At 44.7% G+C, this 8,810-nt stretch overlaps 1 pseudogene; it reads right to left on the reverse strand.

Moving 5' to 3' along the window:
• Positions 1-3,172: 3,172 nt before the first annotated feature.
• Positions 3,173-8,810, reverse strand: part of LOC102820139 — a 38,701-nt pseudogene continuing 33,063 nt past the window's right edge.

The raw sequence follows: 8,810 nt of genomic DNA on the forward strand, positions 1-8,810 counted from the left end.
ATAGGGTCGCTATGAGTTGGTGTTGACTCAATGGCACATAACAACAACAACAGACTGAAATAATATTGCAAAAGTATATAACACTGATGTGTATATATATATATTTGTTTTTAAACCACACTGTATCCCTTTGTTCTGTTTGAACGACTGCCTCTTGTCTATGTACAGATTCCATTCTTTACAATGCTACCTATCACTTGCTATGATCCATACAGTCAAATGCCTTTGTGTTGTTGTCAGTGTTGTCAGGTGCCATTGAGTCAGTGACATGGAGAGACAGAGCAGCTGCAGGATCTAGGTCCATGGGCTGAGTAAGGCTGTGTGCCTATGGGCAGGAAGCTAGCTTGCAGAAAGTGCCCTTTGGATATTTAAATAAACATATAGTTTTTTGTTTTGTATGTGTACAGCAAATGTTTTTGCTTTGTTCATTTGTGAAACTTAAGATGTAAGTAAGGAGGTACAGGGAGGAAGTAGGAGAGCGGTTATTGTAGGGAGGGGACTGTAATCAAATTATCTTGTCTGTAAACAACTTACAATAAGAAGTTTTATAGAGAGAGATAGAGAGAGAGAAAGTGTGACTCAAAAATGTTTCAAAGATTGGAATAAATTAAACAGAATTTGAGGCCACAAAGGTTCCATGTTTCCTCTTGATGTTTTTCTAAAAGGAAAGTGTTTAAACTATATTCGTCAAACTGACAGTTTAAAAGAAGATGCTTTGTAGAAAGTGATAAAATCAGAGAAACAAAAATGGCGGAATATTTTGCAAGTAATTTCAGATAGTATGGTTTGGGCAGAAAATAATTTACCTCTTAAGAATCCTGAAGAGTTATTGGAAGTCCAAATGCTGGGATGCTTCTGAATTTAGCAAAACACAGTCATAAAAAGTAATCTGCTTCTTGTTTATGTAATAAAATTCAAAAGGAATTTATAATGCTACTAGGAATACATGTTAGAGCTGAAATACTATCAAGAACATAATAAAAATATCATGCCTTTCTATTACACTCCAGATATAGCCCACTGGGAACAAATACATCAGGTTATTAGGTATGGTCTTACAAGAGGAAAAATGTATTAGCTTTATTGAAATGAAGGGAAAACCTGGTTATAGTCTAACTTATAAAATAAATAAATTAGAAAACCCGATGTGACAAATGCTTGTGGCTAGATAAATGATAATGGCGAAAGATGACAAACATATGCACTGGTGTGATCTGCTAGTAAGTTGGCTTCCAACTCATGGGATAATCATTTCTATAGAAATTTTATCTTCAGGGATTTTAGATAGGATTGAACACCAATCATTTGTAATGTAAAATCAGTATCATGGTTTGGATCTTCTAAAATGACTCATGAATTTGGTTTGGTGGCTTAGTGAAATTTTATGCAAAGTTGGAAGTGACTTGAAAGTGTTTGCTGTAGAAGAAATGTCAGTGAGCGACAATTAATGAAAATTACATAAGATCATCATTGCGTTATGAGAAATTATCTAAGAACAATTCCACTGAAAACAAGAGAAATAAATCTATTTTTAAAATACTATTACTAAGTTCTTTCCATTAGAGCAAGAAAAGTATAATTCTGGTTTTGATATAAAGATCTCACCCTAGATAATGCTGTGTTTTAATAACCTACTTTTCAATTTTTCAATTTTTTTCAGCTACTTTAACATTGTAGGGAGGATTAACCATCCAAAAGTAATATACGCCTATATATCAGGGGGTACACATTTTCCCTTTCCCCTTGTGTTCTAACGCTTCTCACCCATTGATTTTTACATATTTAGCCAATCTTGTCATTTTATTTAAGTGAGACCATACAGTATTTCTCCTTTTGTAATTGATTTATTTCACTCAGCATAATGTCTTCAAGACTTATTCATTTTGCAGCATGTTTCAAGACTTTATTTGTCCTTAAGACTGAGAAATATTGCATAATATGTAAGGAGCCCTCATAGCTAGTGGGATACCAGTTGCTGCTAACCTCAAGGTCAGCAGTTCTAATCTACCAGTCACCCGCGGGAGATAGATGAAGCTTTTTGCTCCCTTAAAGATTTACAGCCTCGGAAACTCTTACTCGACAGTTTACAACCACACCGCCACCACGTCCGTAGTACATTTTATTCATCCATTTGTCAGCTGTGGGGCACTTGGGTGGTTTCTATCTTTTTGCTAATGGAAGCAGCGCTACAAGGAACGTGGGAGGGTGGGCGTATGTCTTTTTATGTGCCCCTATGTAGCATAGTGGTTACGAATTGGGCTGCGAACCGTAAGGTCAGCAGTTCGAAACTACCAGCTGCTCCGCGGGAGAAAGATGAGGCGATCTACTCCCGTAAAAATGTACGGCCTTGGAAATCCTGTTCAGGGTCGCTATGGGTCGGAACCGACTCGACAGCACTTAACAACAACAACATGTTATATTCCGGAGTCCTGGTGGCTCTGGACATGAGGTCAGTGGTTCAAACCCACCAAGTGCTCCTCGGAAACCCTACTAGACAAGACTGGCCCTAACCGGACGGTACTTAACAACAACAAGGGGTGGGATTATTCCATCATCTGGTAGTTCAATTTCTAACTGCTTTTTGTGTGCTCCTAGGATTCGCACTGGACTGCGAACCACAAAGTCCGCAGTTCAAATCCACCAGCTGCTACTCAGAAACCCTACACAAGTTCGTTATGAGTTGGAACTTAACAACAACAAGGCGCTGTCCTACCATGTCTGTGCTGACTACCATTCCGCAGCCCGCCAGCAGTGGATTCGGGTTTCTAGTTCCCTACATTCTTGTCTAAGGAGCCCTGTAGTCTCGTGGACTCCTTAGACCTGAATGTTGGGCTCTTAACTTCAAGGTCAGCAGTTCGCATTTACCAGCTGATCCACGAGAAAAATATGAGGTTTTCTACTCCTCGGAAACCCCATACAGGGTGGTTATGAGTCAGACCACCACCAAAGCTTTTAGGAGACAAAGTCAGGAATAAAGTACAGCGGGAAGCCCGGGAAACAACGACAGGTTCGGTGCTCGCTCGCTGACTCCGAAGACGCCGCAGGTAAGCTCTCTCCCCAGCAGTCAGGCAGCGAAAAGGGACTGCGCTCACTATCCACGCGGCACCACATGGTCCAGGAGCCGGGGCAGCATCTTCCTGGCTGGTGGGTCCCGTTGCTAAGGAGCCTGCGTTCACTGTGCGGAGACCAGAGGCGATTCACGCTCGGGGAGAGGCGCCCCCGGGTCCGTTAAGGCGAGTTCGCGCGCCCTCTTCCGGCCGCTGGTGCCCAGCTTTGAGCTCAGTGGTCCGCGGTAGCCGCGCGCCCCCTGGCGGTCATTTCTCTGAATCGCTGAGATCTTCAAAGCTCGGGTCCTCTGTTGAGGGCACAACCCTTCCTTGTCTCAGTTGCACGGAATCTTCACGCTACTGAGATATCTGAAAAGGGTCGCTTCTCAGTCATGCCAGGATGACAGTACCCACTTCAGTTTTCATTACAAAATAGGAGGTAGCATCAATATCCAAAAGCCTCATTTCTGCCACTATATTCTCCAGCAGGTCTTCAACCTGTTTCACACAGAAGTAGCTTCACACAGTGTAGCTTGGAAGTAGGTTCTTCTGGATAAATCAGTCTCCAGCCTTGATGGCAATCATCAACAGCGGAGCAGATGATGACTTCTCTCTAGCTGGGAATCGTTACCCAGAGACACTTTCAAGGGCTCAGTAGCAGTCAAAATGGGGGAAAATACAGCTGCTGTGCCTTCGAGGTTGTTTAACAAGTTTCAAAGACGAATCCGAAATAAAGAAGAAAGCTATTCTCATGATTCTCTCTAATCAGTTATTTTGTTGTTTCCCAAACCCAATAAACCAATCTGCGCTGCATTTCTGTATCGGTTATAACATATCTGAAACCAAAGTCATAACATTACATTTAGAATACATTGTCCATAATGAGTTTCCAAAAGAAAATTCAGAGAAATAAGTTATCTGTGTTTCTTAAATGTGGTTGTTATTGTTGTTAAGTACCATGGAGTCGGTTCCGACTCATATTGACCCTGCACAGGGTTTCCAAGGCTGTAAATCTTCATGGGAGCAGAAAGCCTCATCTTTCTCCTACGGAATGGCTGGTAGTTTCCAACTGCCGACCTTGAGGTTAGCAGCCCGATTCTTAACCACTATGCTACCAGAGCTCCTTTAAATGTGGTTAGTTGTCCTCAAGTCAATTCTGAATCATGGCAACACAAGAGCCTTATGAGAATACACCTTTCATTGATTCCTAGGGCCCAAAGAACTGGAGGTGAGTAGTGAGATCCAGCTGTTAACAGTGACCAAAGACATTTACAGCAGGCACCCAAAGAATGTTTTAGTGCTTGGTTGCAGGCCATAGAGCATCTCAATGAGAGGCCAGGGAGAAGACACAATTGGAGCAGAGAGTCAAAGACAGAAGTGAGTTTGTCCAGAAAGGAGGTTAGAAAGGTAGTCAGTGTGGCTTCAAGGAACATGGGAGAAAAGGAGGAGAGGGACAGGGAGTGGGGGCAGGCCCAGATCCCAGGGCCTTGCAGGCGGAAGTAGTTATCTACTGTTCTATAACATCACTCCAAAATTTAGCAGCTCACAAAGACAAACACGGATGATCTCAGTGTCTCTGGACCAGGAATCTGGGCACAGCTTACCTGTGTGTCTGTGCCCTGTGGTCTTTTAGGAGACTGAGACTACAGTCCCAACTGCAGCTTGACTTGAGGGGGCATCTGCTTCCAAGCTCTGTCACATGTTAAAGCAAAGGTCAGTTTCTCATAGCTGTTGGACTAAGGGCCTCATTCCTCCCTGGCTGGTGAGTGATTGATTGATCACACCCAGAGCCCTGAGAAGGCCAAGATGGCTCTGGGGCCCTGGCACCACCCTCAAGACTCTTCTGAGCTCCCTCATAGGGCTTTCCTCCTAGAGTGTCCCACAGTCCCCTCCCTCACCACTTTCTCCCCTCACCTCCTCACTGTCCAGACCCAGCTTCTGCCAGGTATAAACACTTTCCCCATATTTGTAGGAATATCAGTAAAAGTCTTTTTACTGCTTTTACTTACCATAAATGCAAGAATATTTTTACAATTTGTTCCTGATTTTAGTATTTTAATTATCAATCCAAGGTATGTCTGCTTGACTATCCTTCCACACCTTCTTACAAATCATCAGGTTTAGTAGAGTTTTTCTGCCCAAAATGGGCAAGAGATTAATAGTAACAAACACTTTTTTCTTTGCTATGTCAGGGAATACATTATTGTCAAGTGGCTTCTCAAAATCATGAGGCTCGTGGTCCAGAAGCATCCAATGCTAGGGCTGATGATTTTCGCTCAGTGCTACAAGAGGTTTGGTTTGCTCCTGACATGGAGGAGACGGTCTGGTGCAACCTCATTCCCTCCCAAGTTTGGGAACTGTGCATAGACCAAATGCACTAAGACTTCAAAGCAGGAGAAAGATCCCCTGAGGGCCCAGAATCTCAGTAGAGGCCACAGGGTGAGCAAATTCAACTAACCAATTCAATGGAAATTCAACTAAGCAAATTCAATGGAAAATGTGACTCAGCTTCCCTCTGAAACAATTACAAAGCAGAGCATCACTGGGAATCACCGAGTTTACTCTCAGAAAGGAGGGCATCAGGGGAGACTGAGAAGTTTTGAGTTTACTCTCAGAGAGGAGGGCATCGGGGAGACTGAGAAGTTTTTCAGGCTTCCAGAAAGAAAGGGAACATTGGCCAGATCATTGCTTGAGAGCTTCTTGGGATGGAAACTTGTTGCTAGGTCCGTGCTTGGTGACCAGATCTGCCACGGCTGGGACACACAGGAGCCCAGTCCTGTGTAGGGGTGTTGTGGGAGGGCAATGTCCCTGCCCCTGCTCTTTACTCCTCTAGCCCCAGAACCATCTCCTTCATCCTGGACATCTAAAATTACAGTTAGCTCTAGAGCTACCATCAACGACAGATCTGACTCTCGCAACAAACAGCCCCAGCTCCAGATCTAGAACTAGTGCCAGTTTCAGAGTTAAAGGAAATGTCAGGACAACACCAGCTGCAGAGCTAGAAGCAAAGCCAGCAGCAGGGAAGGAGCTAGAGCAAGCTCTGGTTCTAGCTTCAAAAGTACACACAGTGTTACAGCCTAAATTAGAGCCAGTTTCTACACCACTCCACTCCAGAAAGCAATGCCAGAGTCAGAGCCATCTTCACATGCTGCAGTTTCAGCACTCGTGCTAGTAACTGGTCTAGAGTTAGAGCCAGCAAAAGACATATAGTCACCCCCGGCACTAGCTCTTGAACCAGCGCATAAGCCAGAAAAAAAATCCTCCCATCACCAGCTACAGAGCTGAAGCTAACACCAAATCCAAGGCTAAAGCCACTTCCAGCACCAACTCTCACATCTGCTGCAAAGTTGAAGCCAGCTCTGGCTCCAGCTCTAGCACCCATTAGGGCCCATGTCATAGAGCCAGCTCTGGCATCTAGTACAAACTTCAGGACTAGAGCCAGCTCGAGGGCCAGGTTTAGCACCAGCTGTAGCAGGAAATCCAGAGCTAAACCATCTCTACTAACACCTTTAATGTAAGCTCCAGATCTAAAACTGACTCCAGGAAAAGCTCTTCCCACAACTCCAGAGCTATCAGCAACTAGCTCCAGCATCAATTCCATATTTAGAAACTGAAAGCTCCAGAGACAGAGCTGGTTCCAGCACACACTGAAGAACCAAATCCAGAACTAAGACCATTCTTGATGCAAATCCAGAAATGCAGCTAGCCCCAGTTTCTGAGCTATAACCATCCCCAGAAGTAGAAGCACATCTAGTACCAGTCCTAGCACCAACTCAAGACATACCTAGAGCTCTAGTATCAAGTTCAGCTCCTAAGCTAAAACCAACACCAGCTTCTGAGCTAGAACTCTTAGGTCGAGTATCCATTACAGAACTACAGCTTTGTCTCCTGATCAACAACCAAAACCAATTTTAGATCTAGAACTAGAGCAAGGCCCCAGCTATAGAACTACAGCTAGTTCCAAAGATAAAGCTAACTCAAGAAGCTTCCGCATTAGATCTACAGTTAGCAGAAGATCCAGAGATAAAACAAGTTGTAGAGCTAGAGTCTGTTCTGGTGTGGTGCTGTAGGATCAGCACTGGGCTGTGAACCACAAGGTTCACAGTTCAAATCTACCAGCTGCTCCTCCAAAACCCTATACAGGGTTGCTATGAGTCAGAACCAAATCAACAACTCTTAATAACAACAGAATTAGAGTCTATTCCAGCATCACAATCGTACCAGCTCCATAAGTTTAGTCAGCTCCAGAATCAGCTATAAAATCTGCTTCAGAACTCTAGCCAGCATTAACCCCAGCTCTAGCATCAGCCCCATACATAGATCCAGACTCCACCACCAACTCTAGAACCTTACGCTTCAGTAACAACTCTAGCGACAATTCCATATCTTGAACCAGCTCTAATACAACCAGCTCCCAAGCTAGAGCCATCTACAATACCACAGGAAGCACCTTCTCATTGCAGACACAGAGGCTGTAATAACTCCAACTATATCCCCACCTCCAGAATTACAGTCATCTCAACAGAACTAGCACCAACTTCAGAGTTAGACAGCAGGTTCCAGCCACAGCATTCACATTAGCACTACCTCCAGAGACGGGGGCCGGCTGCAGAGTTCGAGGCAACTTCAGTACCAGAACTAGTACCTATCTCAGGACTTGACCTAGCTCTAACACCAGCTCTCCTCTCAATTTCAGGGTTAAAGACAGCACCAGCTCTGGAGCCAGCATCAGCGCCAGCCAAACACTAGTTACAGAGGGGGAACCAGCTTCAGGGCACCTCTAGCCTTAGCTCCAGACCTCGAGTTAGCTGTACCATCTCTAGCGCCTGCTTCAGAGCTAGAGCCAACTCCACTGGCAGCTCCAGAACTCAAGCCAGTTCTGGTATCAATGTTAACCAATACTGCCAAAACTAGAGCTAGTACCAGAGTTGGAGCCAAATCTAGAGCTAGAATAGAGCTTCTAAAAGACCCCTGAGCTGGACACTGGCCAGGGTATTTGCCATCCCACACATTTCAGACTGTTGACCTCCTGTCATTCTTGGGAATGTCTGAGTCAGCTTTACTTCCAGCAACATCTCTTTCTTCTGATCTCCACCACAAAATGTGGCCTCCACATGCACATACAGGCATAGTAACAATTGTGAGGTTGGCTCAGGATTGGGCAGCGTTTTGTTCTGCTGTGCATAGGGTCACTAAGAGTCGGTACTGATTTGATGGCACCTAACTACAACAACAACAACATGCAGACACAGGCTTTGTCTCAGGGGTCTGCAGTCCCAGTTCCTCAGTGCTACAGGTGGGCGGCCACTGCATCATCTGTGTCCGCCTGGACATGAGAAGAATTACATGTACAAGAACATCCTGGTGGTTGGGGCATGCCTTTGGTCCCTTCACTCAGACCACTCTGGGCACTTACCCTTCCTAAATGGTATCTTTGATAAGTGTCCCGCCTTGGACCTCTGTCCAGCATGCCCATTCCTGGCTGAAGTTGAGGGCTCCATGCTGGGGGTAGACACTGTGTCCACTAAGCTTTCTCTAGTTCTGAGATGCTGTGGTTCCAATACAATCTCCTGCTGGATTCGATCTCTTGACTGCCTACAACCTGCCACAGCCCCTGATTCCTGTTTCCAGTCAGTGGGATGTCACTGCGGGGGATGGAGTAGGGGAAGGTACAAGGATGTGGACTGCACAGGGTCACACCAAAACAACTCTATAAACCTTTCATACAGTGTGTAGCAAAATTTGTCTCTTTAAAAAAAATAT

Source organism: Chrysochloris asiatica, unplaced genomic scaffold (genome assembly GCF_000296735.1).
Source record: "Chrysochloris asiatica unplaced genomic scaffold, ChrAsi1.0 scaffold00065, whole genome shotgun sequence".
Taxonomy (NCBI): Eukaryota; Metazoa; Chordata; class Mammalia; order Afrosoricida; family Chrysochloridae; genus Chrysochloris; species Chrysochloris asiatica.